Here is a 22,531-nt window from a genome sequence, read left to right on the forward strand (position 1 = left end):
AGAATTGAGCAGTGAGACTGCAGAGGCATGATCTATACACAAAAAATACTTCACTAAGCCAAAGCTTAGATGATCAAATGAGGAAGTGTAGATACATTATAAGTCCATTTCATTATTTGTCCAATGAACATTTGTTTACCGTAAGATGATGAGAAAGTTGCAAAACTGACTAAATCAGAGAGAATACATTTCCGTGAATGATATAAAATATAAATAGGAGAACACTTTGCACTGTAGCCATAGACTAAGGACTTTGCAGTAAGGGATGATAATTATAAGCCAAAAAGCTTGCAAACACAAGGAAAAAGGTTGTCAGGAACACGATCTCCATACTACAGAACCAATCGTACAATAACAAGAAAAAACAATAGATTTAGAAAATTTAGAAATTTACTTTTTTTTTTTTTAAAAAAAGGACCATTAACAATGCTCTAGCTCAAAGATGTATTTCACTTATTATTATTTATAAAGCGCCAACAAATACTGCAGCGCTGTACAATGGGTGGACTAACAGACCCGTATTTGTAACCAGACAAGTTGGACACACAGGAACAGAGGGATTGAGGGTCCTGCTCAATGAGCTTACATGCTAGAGGGAGTGGGGTATAGTGACACAGTAACAGAGGGATTGAGGGCCTGCTCAGTGAGTTTACATGTTAGAGGGAGTGGGGTATAGTGACACAGTAACAGAGGGATTGAGGGCCCTGCTCAGTGAGTTTACATGTTAGAGGGAGTGGGGTATAGTGACACAGTAACAGAGGGATTGAGGGCCTTGCTCAGTGAGCTTACATGTTAGAGGGAGTGGGGTATAGTGACACAGTAATAGAGGGATTGAGGGCCTGCTCAGTGAGCTTACATGTTAGAGGGAGTGGGGTATAGTGACACAGTAACAGAGGGATTGAGGTCCCTGCTCAGTGAGTTTACATGTTAGAGGGAGTGGGGTATAGTGACACAGTAACAGAGGGATCGAGGGCCTGCTCAGTGAGTTTACATGTTAGAGGGAGTGGTGTATAGTGACACAGTAACAAAGGGATTGAGGCCCTGCTCAGTGAGGTTACATGTTAGAGGGAGTGGGGTATAGTGACACAGTAACAGAGGGATTGAGGGCCTGCTCAGTGAGTTTACATGTTAGAGGGAGTGGGGTATAGTGACACAGTAACATAGGGATTGAGGCCCTGCTCAGTGAGCTTACATGTTAGAGGGAGTGGGGTATAGTGACACAGTAACAGAGGGATTGAGGGCCTTGCTCAGTGAGCTTACATGTTAGAGGGAGTGAGGTATAGTGACACAGTAACAGAGGGATTGAGGGCCTGCTCAGTGAGGTTACATGCTAGAGGGAGTGGGGTATAGTGACACAGTAACAGAGGGATTGAGGGCCCTGCTCAGTGAGGTTACATGCTAGAGGGAGTGGGGTATAGTGACACAGTAACAGAGGGATTGAGGGCCTGCTCAGTGAGTTTACATGCTAGAGGGAGTGGGTTATAGTGACACAGTAACAGAGGGATTGAGGGTCCTGCTCAATGAGCTTACATGCTAGAGGGAGTGGGGTATGGTGACACAGTAACAGAGGGATTGAGGGCCTGCTCAGTGAGTTTACATGTTAGAGGGAGTGGGGTATAGTGACACAGTAACAGAGGGATTGAGGGCCCTGCTCAGTGAGTTTACATGTTAGAGGGAGTGGGGAAAATTGACACAGTAACAGAGGGATTGAGGGCCTTGCTCAGTGAGCTTACATGTTAGAGGGAGTGGGGTATAGTGACACAGTAATAGAGGGATTGAGGGCCTGCTCAGTGAGCTTACATGTTAGAGGGAGTGGGGTATAGTGACACAGTAACAGAGGGATTGAGGGCCCTGCTCAGTGAGTTTACATGTTAGAGGGAGTGGGGTATAGTGACACAGTAACAGAGGGATTGAGGGCCTGCTCAGTGAGTTTACATGTTAGAGGGAGTGGTGTATAGTGACACAGTAACAAAGGGATTGAGGCCCTGCTCAGTGAGTTTACATGTTAGAGGGAGTGGGGTATAGTGACACAGTAACAGAGGGATTGAGGGCCTGCTCAGTTAGTTAACATGCTGGAGGGAGTGGGTTATAGTGACACAGTAACAGAGGGATTGAGGGCCTGCTCAGTGAGTTTACATGTTAGAGGGAGTGGGGTATAGTGACACAGTAACAGAGGGATTGAGGGCCCTGCTCAGTGAGCTTACATGTTAGAGGGAGTGGGGTATAGTGACACAGTAACAGAGGGATTGAGGGCCCTGCTCAGTGAGTTTACATGTTAGAGGGAGTGGGGTATAGTGACACAGTAACATAGGGATTGAGGCCCTGCTCAGTGAGCTTACATGTTAGAGGGAGTGGGGTATAGTGACACAGTAACAGAGGGATTGAGGGCCTTGCTCAGTGAGCTTACATGTTAGAGGGAGTGGGGTATAGTGACACAGTAATATAGGGATTGAGGGCCTGCTCAGTTAGTTAACATGCTGGAGGGAGTGGGTTATAGTGACACAGTAACAGAGGGATTGAGGGCCTGCTCAGTGAGTTTACATGTTAGAGGGACACAGTAACAGAGGGATTGAGGGCCCTGCTCAGTGAGCTTACATGTTAGAGGGAGTGGGGTATAGTGACACAGTAACAGAGGGATTGAGGGCCCTGCTCAGTGAGTTTACATGTTAGAGGGAGTGGGGTATAGTTACACAGTAACATAGGGATTGAGGCCCTGCTCAGTGAGCTTACATGTTAGAGGGAGTGGGGTATAGTGACACAGTAACAGAGGGATTGAGGGCCTTGCTCAGTGAGCTTACATGTTAGAAGGAGTGGGGTATAGTGACACAGTAATAGAGGGATTGAGGGCCTGCTCAGTGAGCTTACATGTTAGAGGGAGTGGGGTATAGTGACACAGTAACAGAGGGATTGAGGGCCCTGCTCAGTGAGTTTACATGTTAGAGGGAGTGGGGTATAGTGACACAGTAACAGAGGGATTGAGGGCCTGCTCAGTGAGTTTACATGTTAGAGGGAGTGGTGTATAGTGACACAGTAACAAAGGGATTGAGGCCCTGCTCAGTGAGTTTACATGTTAGAGGGAGTGGGGTATAGTGACACAGTAACAGAGGGATTGAGGGCCTGCTCAGTTAGTTTACATGCTGGAGGGAGTGGGTTATAGTGACACAGTAACAGAGGGATTGAGGGCCTGCTCAGTGAGTTTACATGTTAGAGGGAGTGGGGTATAGTGACACAGTAACAGAGGGATTGAGGGCCCTGCTCAGTGAGCTTACATGTTAGAGGGAGTGGGGTATAGTGACACAGTAACAGAGGGATTGAGGGCCCTGCTCAGTGAGTTTACATGTTAGAGGGAGTGGGGTATAGTGAAACAGTAACATAGGGATTGAGGCCCTGCTCAGTGAGCTTACATGTTAGAGGGAGTGGGGTATAGTGACACAGTAATAGAGGGATTGAGGGCCTGCTCAGTGAGTTAACATGTTGGAGGGAGTGGGTTATAGTGACACAGTAACAGAGGGATTGAGGGCCTGCTCAGTGAGTTTACATGTTAGAGGGAGTGGGGTATAGTGACACAGTAACAGAGGGATTGAGGGCCCTGCTCAGTGAGCTTACATGTTAGAGGGAGTGGGGTATAGTGACACAGTAACAGAGGGATTGAGGGCCCTGCTCAGTGAGTTTACATGTTAGAGGGAGTGGGGTATAGTGACACAGTAACATAGGGATTGAGGCCCTGCTCAGTGAGCTTACATGTTAGAGGGAGTGGGGTATAGTGACACAGTAACAGAGGGATTGAGGCCCTGCTCGGTGAGCTTACATGCTAGAGGGAGTGGGGTATAGTGACACAGTAACAGAGGGATTGAGGCCCTGCTCAGTGAGTTTACATGCTGGAGGGAGTGGGGTATAGTGACACAGTAACAGAGGGATTGAGGACCCTGCTCAATGAGCTTACATGTAAGAGGGAGTGGGATATAGTGACACAGTAACAGATGGATTGAGGGTCCTGCTCAGTGAGCTTACATGTTAGAGGGAGTGGGGTATAGTGACACTAATAGAGGGTCCTGTTCAGTGAGTTTACATGTTAGAGGGAGTGGGGTATAGTGACACAGTAACAGAGGGATTGAGGGCCCTGCTCAGTGAGTTTACATGTAAGAGGGAGTGGGATATAGTGACACAGTAACAGATGGATTGAGGGTCCTGCTCAGTGAGCTTACATGTTAGAGGGAGTGGGGTATAGTGACACTAATTGAGGGTCCTGCTCAGTGAGTTTACATGTTAGAGGGAGTGGGGTATAGTGACACAGTAACAGAGGGATTGAGGTCCCTGCTCAATGAGTTTACATGTTAGAGGGAGTGGGGTATAGTGACAGTAACAGAGGGATTGAGGCCCTGCTCAGTGAGCTTACATGTTAGAGGGAGTGGGGTATAGTGACACAAAAGCTAAGGGTAGGAGTGAATTGGTCTGGGTGGAGTGATCCTGTAGTTTGAGCCCTACAATATAAAACATTGACATTTAGTAGATTTGACAAAGTTTCCATTGAAGGGCTAAACACACTTCTCGTGGTTATCTAGAGGCGTTTTCATTGCAACAGCCGAGTTTCACAGTCGACATCCATGAGGACGTCAATAAATGCTGCTTGTAGGAAAGCACTAGATTTAATACTTCCCGACATGCTAGAGGGAGTGGGGTATAGTGACACAAAAGGTGACACAAAATGATGAGAATCATTTTATTGGACGAGAAGCTGAAGACGAAGCAACAGACAATCTGACGTTGTGAGACAAGGATTTCTTGGGTTCAAGGACTTTGACGCAGCATTGAAAAAAAAAAGGTAAGTGAAACATGTTTTATTGGTGGGGGGGAGGCCTAATCTAATTTGGGACTGGAAAAGTATAGCGTTAGGAAAATGTGTTTACATTTCTAACCTGATAATGTTCCCTAAACTCAATTGTGAGATGTGATAAAAACAATGTTAGAATATAAAAACAAAGGCTTTCCATAGTAATCTCAAGGCATGGTGCCTGCAATGTAGCTGTGCATGCCCTGGTATTAGAAGAAAAAATAACATAAATATGAAAATATGTAATGAGGTGCAGAGATCTGGCTAGAAGTCGGCATATTGACTAAAGAAAATATTTATACTCAGACGAATAACTTAATCCAAGGCTTATTGTATGTGGTTTCCCTTGAAACAAATGTGTTGTATTGACCAGGTTTCAGAAAATCTCATCACCGTCCAAAATGGAGTGATTTTTTTTTAATATAGCCTTTCTGTTCTGTGTTACTTTCTGTGGGAATTGACACACTTTTGGGTCACTTAGATGGAAAACATCTAGCTGCCAGAACAGCACAAAAACAGTGATTATTATTGAACCCAAACACGATTACCAGAATCTGTCCTGAAAATTAAAGTGTTTCAATGTATTTTTTGTTCCAGTTAGATAGTATATTATTTAATGGAGACTGAAAGATTAATTACCAAATCATGAAGTTACAGATAAGAAAACAGTGTTGACAATTACCTATGTACAGAAATTTTTGCCAACATATTCTATAATGCTCTCACATATGTATTATCATATGTGGATACCTATGTATGTGTGTGTTTCCCCATGTAATTTACATGTATGTATATTTTATATAGTATACATATTTCCAATGTACTATGGCACAGCCCACCTTCACATTGCAATCATGGGGGGATATATGTGTATAAAAATATGTCAAGCACAAAAGACGGATACTATTTCTTAAAGGTATATTCATTTTGCAGTGCTATGCTTTATTGGTTATTAATTGCTCCTCCCGGTCTGACACTGATTGAGGAACTAAGAACACATGCTTTGAATTATGGCCCCCAGCACTGATGCACTCAGAGAGCCGGGGAATTACAAGAGATTGGGACTAGTATGGTCTGCTCCATGCGTTCCACCACCGACCACCAGGGAATCTGTAACTTCATATACTGCACCCCCCTGCTGGATACCCTACCTGAACTGTGTGCGAGTTGTGTTGGCCGCCTTGCGCGACGGTTGGCATTGCACCCTGTGGGGCTGTACAGTTTGCATACCCCAAAATTGCAGAACCTGAACATGATGCACAGCCTAGAATTGAATGTAATGCGGCCGTGGCTAAAAACACCCTCTTTCAACAGTTACCTGAGAGGGACCACCTCTGTTTAATAGGCTTGCAGAACACTAAACTAGTGATCTTCAGTTTCATATAATATAATATATAATAATAAGATATCAGGCAGCTGCTTTGAGTAATTTAAAAACAAAACAAAAAAAAACTAATATCCTCTTTACTACATGTAGAGATCCTGGGTTAAAGACCCCAACATCTGGGGCTTCAGTCCTCAAATCCCCCACTGCAACTCTTAGAAAATGAAATCACACATTTAAATTCCAATTTGATATAATAATATCATTATAAAGAGTACAGGATTTTGTCAAATGCCCTCAAAACCAATATGACAGAAAGCTGTAGAAGGGTTTGGATAGACATAATACCCACCACAATCAGCTGAAATAATGCAATGAGTTGTAGGGGTTACATTTCTTTTAGTGTACGTTTAGCTATTTGCCTCAGTTTAATATTGTTGGATAAGCTTTTCAATAATTTTATATTTTTGTATAAACTTTTTAAGTAATTTTTTTTAAATATTTAAATAACAAAAAGATATCATATATATATATATATATATATATATATATATATATATATATATATATATATATATATATATATATATATATATATATATATATATATATATACATACATACAAAATTCCTTGCACACTTACGTAAGTAAATTGCATTTGCCGGATGCTTGATCAGCCTTAGCTTGATCATATAAAAATGGAAAACAAAATAGTTTATTTATTTCATCATATTAATAATGAACATCCAGGCATACTGTCTGGGGAAAAAAAACGAGTTAAGTAGCCTGTCAACGTTTCAGTCCCACTTGGGTACTTTCTTCGGGACCAATAAAAAAATAAAAAACTTTTTTTTGCTGGCAATCACTGATCCAATACATGGAAAGATCAGACGTAAAGAGAGAGAGCCCCATAGAAATAAATAAAAAACAAACAAACCATAATGTTTACAATTTTGTACAATTTATCCTGAAAAACTGAACCAAAACAGCAACAAAACCTCTTGCACAACAAGACATGACAAAGCGGTAAGTGATGTTAACAATGCTAACTAATAGTCCAATAGAAATGAAAGATGACTTCAATGTGACATGTCCTCCCTAGCTAGCTAATGATAATGATGCTCCCAGTCATAGACATCAGTGGGAATGTGTTCTGTATGCTGTCGGCTCATATTTATTAATGTATCATACATGGAAAAGTTACCTGGAATGTGTAAAAATCCCAAATAAGTAGATAACACCCTTCACTAGATCTCATTCTTTGCACAAAAAGAAACCATTAAATAGAAAACAGCAGGAATTCCTTACCAAACACAACAGGATTTATTCACTAAACACCGTATTTTGCTAAAAATTCTGTGAAAATTACCAAATTCTGACCGCAAAGGCAATTCTCATATTTACTAAAGATAAATACAGTCAGAATTTGGGTCATCTGAGTAAATCTGCAGCAATCACTGGATTAAAATTGTTTTCACAAAGTACAGGATTTGGAAAAATTCACAAACTTAAAAAGAACGGAAAGCATTCAACAGGCGCACGTTGGCCAATTTTCGTTCACTTGCGTTTATGAACGCAAACAATAGTTTTAAGCATTAACAGCCAGCAAGCAAATATTTAAATAACCCTTGCCAATCCAAGAGTTAATTATCTGTCGGCAGGCCAGTGCTTGTTAGCCAGTCACCACATAAAATAAATAAATAGCCTGTGGGGTCCATAATAACTATAAGGGAGTTAAGTAATAACTATAAGGGGAGTTTCCCCCAATTGCCATGAGACAGATAGGGTCTTGTTCGACAGATTGTGTCTACTAAATGTTTAAAACCAGTCACTTAGCAGCCATGGCCCAGTCCCCCCATCACCCCAGCCATGGGCATCAAGTAGGGGACATTCAACAAAATAACGGGAAGTGGACAGGACAGATTAGTAGCCACCGGTGCGGTTCTTAACTATGATATTAAAGGGGGAGGGGCTAGTGTCCCATTGTCAGCAGGTGGGGTGCCAAATTATTATATGAAAGGGGAAGGAGCTAACCACACCCTCATTAAAAATTAAGGACCCTACCTGCCCCTCCTCACTCTAATAGTGAGGTGGGGGGCAGGGGGGCAATAAAACTAATACCTGTTAAAATAAATAAATATATATTTATATTTTTAAAATCAGAAGTCTTTTTTTCTCCTAATGCTATCAGCACCAAAGAAGGACAAATAAAAATCGATAAATTCCAACACAACTAATAAAAAAAAACAGACTTGTAAATTTTTCTTTTTTAAAATACAGACATTTTTTAAAACGCTATTGAATAAATGAATTCCTCTTCGCCCCACGAGGGCTGGCTGCAGACTGAGCTCTCATAGAGGAGAAAGCCCTTATAACCGTCAATTTACTGGAATAAATCTTCTTATTCGTATCCAGTGTTCCACGTGTTCCATTCGTATCCAGTGTCCCACGGAATAAGGTGGAAGCAAAGAGCCTCCCTTAGCAGCAGCTGCATCCATACAAACATTATTACGCTATTGTTTGTTCTACATGTTTTTCAGGTAAAAGCTGTAACTCCGATCCTTTTTCTGTACACTTATAGGGGTAGTTGTCACAGATGTACAGTCAACTATATACAAGTATTACTGCCTCCATTTATTTAACTCTGACTTTTGGTTGACTTTTGTGGCATATTGTACTTTCCTGCTCTCTGTCAGCTATCACATTATGGGGGGAAATGTCCCATGCTATTTAATATTAGTAAGAGCATTCTGATTGGTTGACGAATAGGTATCATTTTACAAATTCACATTAACTATCTGGCAATCTGGCAAAAAGTTCCAATATTTTTTTCCTTTTTTTTTACATCCAGGCTTGAAACGGAAGTCTCCAGGATTTGAAGCATTCCGTCCGGATTCCGGCTGTCCGGCAGTGTTCTGATCCCGCTGAAATCAATTGGAAAGTGCCATTTTTAGCGCTTTGCGATCCGTCTGCTCTATGTAGCAGAAAGTACTGCACAGAGATTGCAAGACCATAGTGTCCCGTGTGTGTGTTCCAACCTTCATTACAAGAATACACGTGAATTGTTTTCAGTCACTGCCATGGCTAAGCAGTGTTTAACTATTCCATATTTTGCTGCTTATTGAGATTTTTATAGTTTACACGGAGCTTGTACAGTGTTTATTATTTGACATATTCATCTTGTACTATACTTACAACAGCACTTTCTTTTGATTATTTAACACACGTCTATTGCCAGTAAAACAGTTAATTTTTGGTCTAAGTTTTTAAGTACAGTTTGATTTTTTTTTCTTAAAGGAACACTATAGCCACCTAAATTACTTTAGCTAAATAAAGCAGTTTTAGTGTATAGATCATTCCCCTGCAATTTCACTGCTCAATTCTCTGCCATTTAGGAGTTAAATCACTTTGTTTCTGTTTATGCAGCCCTAGCCACACCTCCCCTGGCTATGATTGACAGAGCCTGCATGAAAAAAAAACTGGTTTCACTTTCAAACAGATGTAATTTACCTTAAATAATTGTATCTCAATCTCTAGATTGAACTTTAATCACATACAGGAGGCTCTTGCAGGGTCTAGCAAGCTATTAACATAGCAGGGGATAAGAAAATCTTAATTAAACAAAACTTGCAATAAAGAAAGCCTAAATAGGGCTCTCTTTACAGGAAGTGTTTATGGAAGGCTGTGCAAGTCACATGCAGAGAGGTGTGACTTCATAAACAAAGGGATTTAACTCCTAAATGGCAGAGGATTGAGCAGTGAGGCTGCAGGGGCATGTTCTATACACCAAAACTGCTTCATTAAGCTAAAGTTGTTCAGGTCACTATAGTGTCCCTTTAAATGTCAGCTTTTAGTCCCAATCATCATACAGCCCAGAATCTGCGTATTAATCTCGACCCTTACATGTGGACTAAGGGACACGGCCAGGCAGCTCTTACCTACTTATTGAGGTTATTGGGGGCCACAAGCATTACTATCATCACGTGGGCTGCAGTGTGGAGGAGCAGTTTCTCCCCTCCTGTCTGCCCAATGTGAAATCATTTTCAAGCTCCGGAGAAAGTCGTCTTTATACATTTTGATTTTTTGGGGCAAAAGCATATGTAACCTTCTGTGTTTCTGCAAAAATAAATAAATGTTGGATTTTATTCCTGGGTTGTTCTGTTAATGGAAACCTGCAATCTGTCCCCCGTCCTTCGGACTTTGTATTGGGTTTTAAAAAACAATGCAAAGAAATCTGACTTTGACTGGATGATATTCCAGAGGAACTCGTTTATATAGAATATCGGAAATTGCGACCCTTGTGAAGGCACAGAGAGACACGCATTTTGCATTGTGCCGCGGTTCTGTAGAAAACACAGTCTGTTAGATTGTACGCCAACCAATCAGAGTACTCTAATGAGAATTTAAGGTGAAGGAAAGCAAATTTCGAGAGACACGCCTCCCGTTATTTTACAGACTCCTCCCCATGAAATGGGGTCTTTCTAGAGACAGGGCACCAATTGCTGCCAGTTTCTAATTTTAAATATTTCCGATACATGCTGCTACATGGCAGGTGAAGTCATAGGAAGGTTTAAAACCTCCCTTATGGTAAAATGGGGGTCTTATTGACCTTCCTAGGCTTTTTTTTAATATAAGTATTATTATAATTTGTATTATTTACTTTGTTTTTTAATGTGGCAATTAGCTAGCATGGACTGGCCAGCCCCCACTTAATTAACATTCACGTTGTCAAGGGTTTTGTATTATTTACCCTGCAGACAAATTGTATTTCAAATGATCAGTTCCCTCACAAAAAACACAGTGTCTGTGTTTGTGTAGTGGATGCAGAGTCTGTGTAGTGGATGCAGTGTGTATATTGTATGCAGTGTATGTAGTGAATGCATTGTGTGTGTTGGTGTAGTGGATACAGTGTCTGTGTTTGTGTAGTGGATTCAGCGTTTGTGTAGTGGATGCAGTGTGTATATTGTATGCAGTGTATGTAGTGAATGCATTGTGTGTGTTGGTGTAGTGGATACAGTGTCTGTGTTTGTGTAGTGGATGCAGAGCCTGTGTAGTGGATGCAGTGTGTATATTGTATACAGTGTATGTAGTGAATGCATTGTGTGTGTTGATGTAGTGGATCCAGTGTCTGTGTTTGTGTAGTGGATGCAGAGCCTGTGTAGCGCATGTAGTGTGTGTTTGTGGTGTTGAATAAGTTAAATTTGAGGAGTATCGGGGGGCGGAGCCAAGCCATCGAGCTGAATAGTCGCATGCAAACCGAGCTCCGAGACCAGCAATCTGTTAACCACCCTTAAAATCTGTAAAAACCTCAAAAGCAGAAGGAAAACGGACCCTAGGCTACCCGGACCGAAATGGGTCGAAAAATCAAGAAGCAAAAACCAGACAAACCAAAACCGGGCACCAGCATCGGGGACTTGTGGCGGCAAGCGCATGGTGCCTCCATACCCAAGATGGCCGCTTACCTGGGCGAGAGTTCCGACTTCTCCGACGACCAGCTCATAGAGCCCGAGGACTTCCACATGCCCAACCAACGGGAGCCTAACCCGAGACCGGCGCCGACAACCACCAAACCGGACTCCACCCCGGTAACTAAGGCAGACATGCAGGAACTACTGGCAGGCCTACGGAGGGACCTCCAAGGAGATATGGCGGCATTCCGCAAAGACCTGCAAGGCCTGAATGGCCGGATGGGAAATCTAGAAAAGGAATCCCACGACACGAGGACACAAATTGCCCACCTGCAACGGGAGATACAGACGCTCCACCGACAGCAAACAGCCACTGAACAGAGGTTTGCTGTGCTGGAAGATCACAGGCGCAGCAAAAAACTCAAAATAAGGGGCCTAGCTGAAGCGATCCCCGACGTGGAAATACCGCACTGCGTGCGGCGGCTGCTCTCAGAAATACTCACCCCCAAACAGGCTAAGGCGGTGACGGTTGAAGACACGTTCCGTATCCCGAAACCGTCAAAAGCACCCACTACAGCTCCACGGGATCTAATTGTACGCTTCCAATCAAAACACGACAAAGCGGCGGTGCTAGGTGCACTAAGGGGTAAAACCCCCTACAACTTCGAAAATTCAAGCCTTACTTTCTTTGCAGACCTGTCGGGGAGCACCCTGGGGTGGCGCAAGACACTGCAGCCTTTCACCTCACTACTTAGAGCAAGGGATATTCCTTACCGATGGAAGGCTTCCCACGCCTTAATGGTTCTGCAAGACGGCAACGTTCACCCAATCCGGGACCTTGCAGGGGCAACGGCCATCCTGGAGACCCTGGGCCTCCCACGGGACGCTCTCACCTCCGGAGCATCGGGGGCCGCGACCACGACGCACGCCTGGGACCCGGCTGGCACAGCCCCATTTGTACCACGGAGGATCCACGAAGATACCTATAAAACGGCCACTACCTAAACTTGGGCCGAGGTCTCCTGCAGAAAACCTTTCAAGTTCACCTAATTAGGACTCGGCCAGGCCGAGTTTCATTGTTATTTAGTTTGCCTGTTTGATACGTTTTAAGCTGGACAGTACTGTATACCCCCCCAACCCTTAGGGCACCAGGTTGGATCTGACACCCCGGGCCTACCCCCTACCCATGCCAGGACATCTTGGGTCACATACACCACAAGTCATACCCCACTGACGTCGACTGACTCCCTAGAGGAACACTACGTAGCTCATGCCCCCCATAACTCCCCCCAAACATATACAGGACGACTACCAGACATACTCATGCCACCTAAGCACTAGTTGGGTGCGAGAGCCGAGCTCCGGCACCCCGCACAGACAGAAGAGCACTACGCCACAGGACGATACCTGAACTGTAGACAAACACCCCCCAATCCTGGAACACCTCCGCCTAACACCTCGGGCCACAGAAGGTAGCCCCCGACGACCCACCGGACGGACTGCAGATACCACAGCCCACATATAGACAGAGGCGCTGCCCATAGACGCCAGGTATGCAGGCTTATCACTCTGAGAATGTATGGGATCCCATTACATGCCCGCACCCCAAGCCAACACCACATTAGTCAGCCCCACTCCATACAGCTCCAGGAACCTCAAAACAGCCACATTGGGCTGCTCCTCCACTACTGCTCACCGCAGACACGATAGGCCTCACTTATAGGCGATATGGCAACACCTAGGCACCCAAGTATACATAGGTTTTTACCGATGTTAGACTACTAACAGATATAACAGTCATCCCACAAGTACAGTGCAAACACAACAGAGACGACAGACCCAGACTTGTATTTCTAAGACCATATATAAAAATGTGCCGTTTTTATGTGCCATGCTGTTTGATATATGTTACCCTTATCGAGTTTGGTCCAGCTGTCGTGGCTGATCAAACATGCTGTTATCACCCGCACAAACAAAAATAAAGAATATAAAATAGTGAAAAAAAAAAAAAAAATTTGAGGAGTATCCTTTTTTTTAATGTATATTAACATATATCCCCCCTCTCTGCGTTTTACTTGTGGGCAAGGAGGGGGAATACTAGATTCACTGGTGGTCCAGTGACACAGAAGATTGTATTGTGAAGAGGGGGGCAATAGTCTAATTTTCCATTTTCAGCAGCATCAGGTCCTCTTCTCTTGTGATCCATGAGAGCGTTGCCACAGGTTACCATGGCAATACACGGTATCACAGTTTGAGAGAGGACTCTAGGACATTCAGGCCCAGTCGCAGAAGGGACCTCTTCCACCAGACCAGGCTGCAGAAGCTCTGGAGACCTTGACTCTTGTAAAGCAGTGTTTATAGCTCATTCTTCAGATGTGCCTGAATGTAGGGGGTAGAATGATCTTTACTGCAGAGCACACACAGCTATGTATACATAGCAATGTTGGCTGTCCCTGCAGGGGCTCCTCCATACAAACCAATGGGCAGTACAATTGTCCTTCTCCAGTGCCACTCTGTCTGGGGACTTAATTACACGATCCCAAGCTTACACAATTAGATCCCTGCTGTACCCTCACAGCCCTGCAGACACAGCACTCAAAATGTCTGTCAGAACCCTCTTTTCCTGGACCATACCCCCAAACAATGTACATCCTCGTGCCAGTCTCACAAAAGAGGTTCACGGATCCCTGGGGAAAGAAGCGCACTCAAGACCCTGCTATCCTTCGATGCCTCATTGTCTGCCTTATCTCCCCTCCAAATAGCACTCTAATTTTAGGTTAAGGAACAAAGCAGTACCTGCTTAAAGATTTACCGGACCTCAAGGCAGTTCCAATCCGAAGAACAGTTACAGAGTGTGTGTTTTAGGGTATCTCCTATTCAGGCTCTTAAGGTGTAAAATGAGTCCAAGCGATCCCCAGAGGCCCTCAAGTCCCGCTGTGAAGCACAGTAAGCGTTCAAGGCCCCCATACGCACCTCCACAGTGACAATTGCCCTTTCAGGGGCTCTTGGGACCAGGCCCATAGTCAGTGGGCAGGAGACTGGCCTTCATGCCTCTCCAAATGTCTGTGGCACGGGAGCTTCCTTCACAAATATTATAAAAAATGTTTTAATTTTGTAATACCTTGCCATTTTTTGATATAGTGATATATAGTTTTTTATATACACTTTATTTTTTAATGGCTTATCTTTTGAAAAATGCATTTTAAAATCTTTACAAAAACTAATAAATAGAAACCCTCGTTGGATAAGCTTTTTTCAAAAGATGTAAAAGATTTAATATGTTTAGATAAACTCTTTCAAGTATTTCATATTGTCTAAAATATGCAAATGTTATTATATTTAGTTTTTTTATGTTTTATATATTTTTATATTTAGAAAAAAATATTTTTATAAAAAGATTATCCAAAAATATTTAATTGAGGCCAAAACCCGGTGTTTAGTGAGTAGCCCTATACATTTCTTTCCTCAAATTAATAGATATAAATTAAATTGTTGACAATAATTGGGGTATCAGTAATCTTTAGCTTGAGACATGTTATTGCCATACCACAACTTGTTTCTGTTGTTTTACAAACAAACAATCCCCACCTCGAACGCTAATGTTGATTTTTTCACAAATCTGAGTGACTATTTCAGAGGAGATCACCTCTATAGACTCGAACTAAGCCCCAATCCCCATTATCTATAGCTGTATAGAGCACACCCTCTCCCTTGGTAATAGGTTTGTAAGACGGTCCTGTTCTGTCATATGAAACAGATTGCTTTGGTCTGTCAAATCCTTTAAATACTTCTTGAGCACAGATTGCTGGTCCTACATAAGTCTATGTTAAAAAGGGCAAAATACAATGTAACCAAATACCTGTCAGCTCTGTTCATTGCCTGATACTGATTTTAGTTTATACATTGACTGCATGATCTTTTTTGCTATTCATTGATTTTGTTATAAATTCATGATCATATTCTTTATTTATCTATTTATATATTCCTCGTAAAAAAAAAAATACACCTCAATGTTTTGTTTTTTCCGAGATTTTTTTTTTTTTAGAAATCATTTTTTTGTTAAAAAAATTAAGTGATTGGAGTTTGCTATTTATTGTCTTTGTTAGATATCTATTACAACCTATTTATTGTAGTTTTCTGTGTATTGTAATATATATACATATATGTTATATTGTTTCTTTTACATGTGATTATGGGATGTATCTGTTGCTGTTTGAGATATAGTCTGTGCGATACATTAATTGCACCTGTAGGTTTTTGTTCAAAGTCTGTTCAATAAACAGTAAGCTTTGGTGACCTGATAACTGACTTGCAACATCAAGGGCGATATCACAGAGTTAGAGTAGTCCTTACATCGGCAGCATTGGAGATTTTACCTAGCTCACACAGTATAGTGTAACTCAGTAAACCCCCCAATATGTCTTGTTTGTTCCATTTAATAAATGAGCAGAACCTGTAGATGGACTGATTCATTTGCACCACAGATTAAGGTTTTCATTAACTATAACGTAAAATCCTAGATTTCTTAACACTTAACTTATCTAACCACTAGTGCAGACATCTCCACCTAACAAGGGATGACTGTACTTATTACGTGGACTTTCTACTCACTTATTTAATTATAATACTTCTCTTTTTATTAGAGATATATGTAAAGATATCTGTTTTCTTTAAATGTATCTATAGCAATCTGTCTATCCATTCAACTGTCTACATGTCAATCAATCTGTCTGTCCGTCCGTTTGTCGGTCTATCTATCTTAGATTGTAAGCTCACAGGCTATCTTGCTGAGCACTTTCTATAAAAGAGCTTCAATGGCAAGATATCATCTTACGGGCAGGGCCCTCTCTACCTTTTGTATTTTGCCTGTGTATGTTGCACGTTCTCCCCCAATTGTACAGCACTGCGGAGCATGTTGGCGCTTTATAAATACCAGTAATAAATAACTATATCTATCTGTTTGTCTGTCCGTTTATCATAATAGTTTGCTTAGAGTTGACCAAGTTTTTTCTGGCCAATTAGACCTGTCACTTACCTCCTTCCAGATCTTCAAATGTCTCCCCATCAGCGCTCTGCAGCTCTAATCCTCTTCTGCAGGATCAAGACCCCCTCTCAGTGCTCTGCTCATAGATCTAATGCTCTGCTGCAGGATCAGGACCCCCTCTCAGTGCTCTTCTCATAGATCTAATGCTCTGCTGCAGGATCAAGACCCCCTCTCAGTGTTCTGCTCATAGATCTAATGCTCTCCTTCAGGAACCAGACCACCTCTCAGTGCTCTGCTGGTAGCTCTAATGCTCTGCTGCAGGATCCAGGCACGCTCTTACTGCTCTGCTCGTAGCTCTAATGCTCTGCTGCAGGATCCAGATCCCCTCTCAGTGCTCTGCTTGTAGCTCTAATGCTCTGCTGCAGGATCCAGACCCCCTCTCAGCGCTCTGCTCGTAGCTAAGCCCCTCCGCTGTGGCTCTATGCCCAGTGGCTCTTGCATAGCAGCCAAGAAAACTTTCTCTGAAGGGAAAACCAGGATTGTTTTAAAATGAAGAGATGGGGAAAGAGAAAGGAAGGGATGGTTCTTGTCTGCATTTGTTCTGCAAAGAAATGATTGCGTAGAGAAATTTAACTTTTTTTTATTTTTAAAATTGACAACACATGCCTGTTTTATGTCGATGAGCCCTACTACACAGCCCACATTACTATGTGAACAAACATGCAGGAAATATGCAAGATAAGAACAAAAAAGGCAAAAACATATGTTTTGCACGGATGTTTCGCCCCCACTTTTTTCTATTTTGCCCCTGCTGATTTATTTGAAAGAGTAAAACAAAAACGTTTGCTTTTTTTATGTCTTTATGTCTTTAAAGCTTTGACGTTTGTTGGTTAAGTCTGAAAATCTAAGGAGAATAACTTTTTTTTTAATCAATTGCTGCCTTTAACTCGTAAAAAAAATTCTCCTAGCACCACACACAAATCAAAAAGACTATCAGATGTCATATTTATGAAAAGACAGAATTTTTTTTTATACCTGTAAATACTTACACCAGTTGCGGTAATCACTAACGAAACCAGAGGTGCGAGCAACTGCGCCAGGGGGCGTGACCAGACAAACCCTGACACAAACTAGTTTTGTCCTCTTTGCCACCCATTTTTGCCCAGACCTGTACCTTGGCATCACCTTTCAATGCTTGTTATCTGGGTGGAGGTAATGTCACGTAGGCATGTGCATGGGGAACATTTTCGGTTCGGTTCGGTTCGGCATTCCGAAAATCGAGATTTTCGCAATTCGGGACTTCGGCAATTCGGCACTTCAACACTTCGGAACTTTGCAACTTCGGCACTTTGGAACTTCGGAATTTTGGAACTTCGGCATTTTGGAATTTCGGGACGTCGGCACTTCGGGACTTCTATTGCAGCCGCTTAGTAGATAACTCCATAATTTCCACTCAGCTGGCCCCTTATACTTTTCAAAGACACGGCGGGTCACGGCCCGATTCACCAGAGGGTCCTTCCCCAGTAAAGACAGCATTCCTATGGATGTTGGCTGCTGCGAAACCGTGGTCCTTTGTAGCCCCCCTCTGGTGGGGTCGCGGGTCACGTGGACGTATGTGCGTGCGTCGCCACGTCGTCGGCGCACATGCATGTTTTGGAATCACATGATCCCTGCCCACCAATAGCAGTTAGGTTTAGGCTAATTAAACTCCTTAATTTGTTTCCTCTTTGACCTGTTGTGGTTTCCATTCCGTTTAGTTATCCAAGAGCGCATTTTTGTCTATTGTTATTCTGGTTATCAATTTTGGATTGTTCTGACTATCTGTGTTTCTGGTTTCCTGACCTTTGGACTCTTGTTTACTGTTTATACTTCTGTTTGTATCCCTGACCTCGGCTAGTTTCTGTTTTTTTCTATATACGTTAATTCCGGCAATTCTAAGGCCCGGTAATACGTTTTTCCTTAGTTTATTATTTTTCCGCGTTTGACTTAATACTGCGTATTGGGCCACTGTATTGTCCTCACAGGTAAAGAGCATCCAAAATTCATCTTTCTCTACACCTGGTTATCACTGAGTAAAACAACAAAACCTAGAATTGTCTATATTTCTGTTCAATAATAACTTACCTTTTTTATATTAAATGCACCCACATTTTTTTTTATTTTTTTATAATTTTGTTCAGGAGAAACACGGCTTTAATTTCACATCAAGCATTTATATATGAAACATAATTTAATATGAATAAAAGCTAAAAATCTGTGAGAAATTAAGTAATTGTATTTTCCAACTACTGTATGGCAATTTAACTGTAAATGTCATAATACTGTTAGCTGTAACTTCATATTTTTATGCTGTGATGTCCCACGGGTAGAGATTTTACGGTGTTTTGGAAAGTTACAGGGTCAAATAAAGAGCTTGCCCATTTCAGTCTTAACATATTGAAATTTGCCATATTGATTTTTTGGACCTATTTTATCATTGGGACAATATGGCAAGCCAGGAATAAAAATGACCCCCATCATGGCATATCATTTGCAATAGTAGACAACCCAGGATATTCAAAATGGGGTATGTTCAGTCTTTTTAGTAGCCACTTAGTCACAAACCCTGGCCAAAGTTAGTGTTCATATTTATTTTTTCTTTGGAAAGTTACAGGGTCATAATAGGGCTTGCAAATTAAATTCTCTGGATTTTATATATATATATATATATATATATATATATATATATATATATATATTTATTTTAATTATATGTGTATATGTATGTATGTATATATATATATATATATTTATATACATACATATACACATATACATACATGCATATATAATTGCATTCTAATGCATGTATTTTTTTGCACTAATTAATAGTTTTTTCCCCAGCATATTTTCTTTACCTGAGTTGTCAAGCAGTTCCCTAAATCCAGATCGCTATGAAAGGTAAGTATGCCGCCCTAACAGCGTAAAAGCCTTGCTTTTGCAGGACGACATAGTAGACTGTAGCTGCATTATGGAGTTAATTGTGCTTTTTTCAAAATATATTTAGCTGGTAAATAAAAAAACTAATTATATTTTAGTATAATTAATAAAATTTCTTTTGTGATTAGTCATGTTGAGGTGGTATTTTGCCAACCAGGGGAACCAATAACTAACCCCTTCACTTCCAAATATCTTATATGCATGTTTTGTACATTCGTTTGATTTGCAAAATGGAATGTAGTGCATACATATACTTACCTACATTTATACTCAAGGAATAATTACTAGCTTGTAAAGAAACAATTTCATTCCATTCATTTAAAGTCTGCAAATGGGCTAAAAACGGCAGCCTCTCTTCCAAAGTGTAAAGGAAACGGCAAATATCATACCAATGCTAAAGTCAGCCAGGGGAGAGGATTGAATGAGTACTCAGCACATTTGCTTCCCTAAGATTGGTACAAAACATTTTAAATACCTTTATTGCAGAAATATATGATCTAACTGTATTTACTGTATGTGGGCAGTATGCTTAATACAGACATTATTTTTACATTCTGTACTCATTTTTAGTAAGGTGCACTGATAGTAATGAAAAAATATATCAGTTAATACCGCACTCACTAAAAATATTTATCAGTAAAAAGGGATCACTGTGTAAATATGAAAACATTCATTTATTGTACACTAGATACACCAAATTCATAAAAATAGAAAAAAGACCACTATTGCCAAGTATACAAATTGATGATCTCTTTATGAATTCATCTATGATACTTGTAAAAAAATTTCATAATATAAACATCCCAGACTATTTACTACTATATACAGTCCATGAACAATATATGCATGAAGCTGAAAGTTCTCAAATATTCAGGTGGATCCACCACTTAATTGCTATTCTGTTGAAAACAAGCAAAAAATGAAAAAAGCCAAAAAGTTTGAAAAAATGAAAAAAAAGTAAAAAAAAATTAAAAAAGGAGAAAAAGCAGAAAAAAGGAAAAAAATAAGAAAAAATGACAAAAATGAAAAATTCAAAGGAATGCAAAAAGTACACTGATTTTATGATGAAAAAATGGTTGGATCTCACCGCAGTTTATGCATGCTGTAAATGTGGACCGTGGAATTAAATCTATTCATTTGCAGTCAGTTGTCCAATTGACTGTTAAAAGAGAGAGGTGTTCAAAAGAATATCCCTCTATCAAATGAAGCAGTAATTAGAAGCAATTTTATAACATGACAGGAGGCTTCGTATTTGCTTAAGTCTCTCTTTACTAGAACTCCACAGCAGCACAGAAAAAACAACCAATCAGAAAAAAGTTAGGTACTATAAAACTCCCCTCCCCATGCATCATTTCCTCTTTCTTTGCTGCTCCGCACCAGTACAGGTCAGAGTACCTCTACCTCCTGCTTATAGTGGGTGGTTTGGGGTTTTGTTATGTTTTATTGGGATTTATTTTTGGTATCTTAATATATATTTTCTTATTTTATATCTTGTACTTTCTCCTTCTGTATGTTTACAGGATATATTTTTGGGGTTTAACTATATATCTCTGTTATATATCTACCTCTGCTTATGTGGTTAGGTGTATGGTATTTAGAGGTTTATTTTGTTGTTATTGGGATTCCCCCCCCTCTCTACCCCATTCTCCTTGTCCCGCCGTTTCCCGCGGGCTGCTTGCTCTTTCGGGATTTCTGGCAGCTAGCCTCGGGCTGTCCTCTGATTCCCTCGACCCCCTTTCTGACTCTCCGGCACCCGAGGTACTCGCGGTCGGACGCGAGTACCCGGCGGCCGCCTCTCTCATCCACGTGGCCGCCCGCTCGCCACGTGGCCGCCCGCCGCACTCCATTTCTTCTGAGAGCCGCGGGTAGCCGACCGGGCGGAGGAGAGTGCACCTATGCGACCCCTCCTCCGTCCGCGGTGCTCAGATCACGGCTACTTGTTACTCGGCTGGGACCTCCGGGGGAATACTCCTTTTTTGCTATTGCCTGTGAGGGCTGTAAGCTTACTTACAGTGTTGTCCCACAGATTCTGTGAGTCTTAGGGTTTTTGCACGTCGTTTTTTCTCTACATCCTTATACAGTTTTATGCACGTCTTACTGTGGGGTTTTAGTGGCAACACATGTGTCAGATTACTGTGTGTTGAGTTAGGTTTGCTGACTTAGATTGATGGGAGTTTTAGTGGCAATCTTATGTCAGTTGCTGTGTGTGCTAATAGTGTTTATTGAGTGTTTGTTTGCTGACTCAGATTGATGTGAGTTTTAGTGGCAATACATATGTCTGATTGCTGTGTGTGCTAAAGTGTTTATCTAGAGTTAGGTTTGCGGACTTAGATTGATGTGAGTTTTAGTGGCAACACATATGTAGGATTGCTGTGTGTGCTTATAGTGTTTATCAAGAGTTAGCTTTGCTGACTTAGATTGATGTGAGTTTTAGTGGCAATACATATGTCAGATTGCGGCGTGCGCTAAGAGTGTTTAAGAGTTTGGTTTGCTGTCTCAGACTGCTGTGAGTTTGGCTGTCCATTGCTGTCAGTGTATATCGCAGAAGCTGTGCACTTTACTGGCAGTGTAGATCACGGATTGCTGTGAGCTTTGCTGACAGTGTATATCACAGAATGCCGTGGGTTTTTGCCTACAGTGTTTACCACAGTTTTCTGAGAGTTTGCGGACAGTATATCTATCACAGATTTCTGGGAGTTCTACCGTCAAGGTATATCACGGCCTACTGCAAGTTACAGGTATGTACATACTCAGTTATACAAACTCCGTACAGGATGTATACAGTGCCAGTATATATATATTTTTTTCTGGTCCAGACACAAGGTCTCAGTTGAGACTACTCTGGTAGGAATTCTCTGTTCGTGGTATATAGAAGATACAAGACTTGGCTCTGATTCATGGGTATGGGAGTCCAGTCTACACTGATACTATGAATTTTATCAGGTTCTTAGGGGATTTCATCGAGTTGACTATCATTTAGCCCTACTCCTGGAAGTGTCAATGG

General features: G+C 41.5%; 1 protein-coding gene across 1 annotated transcript in view; it reads right to left on the bottom strand.

Moving 5' to 3' along the window:
• CDON (cell adhesion associated, oncogene regulated) overlaps positions 1-17,118 on the bottom strand; it is a 104,782-nt gene extending 87,664 nt beyond the window's left edge. The window contains exon 1 of the mRNA XM_063436746.1: positions 16,600-17,118. The gene's annotated coding sequence lies outside the window, so the exon portion shown is untranslated. The remainder of the gene's footprint in view (positions 1-16,599) is intronic.
• Positions 17,119-22,531: the final 5,413 nt, after the last annotated feature.

The sequence above is a fragment of the Pelobates fuscus genome, chromosome 11 (genome assembly GCF_036172605.1).
Source record: "Pelobates fuscus isolate aPelFus1 chromosome 11, aPelFus1.pri, whole genome shotgun sequence".
Classification (NCBI taxonomy): Eukaryota; Metazoa; Chordata; class Amphibia; order Anura; family Pelobatidae; genus Pelobates; species Pelobates fuscus.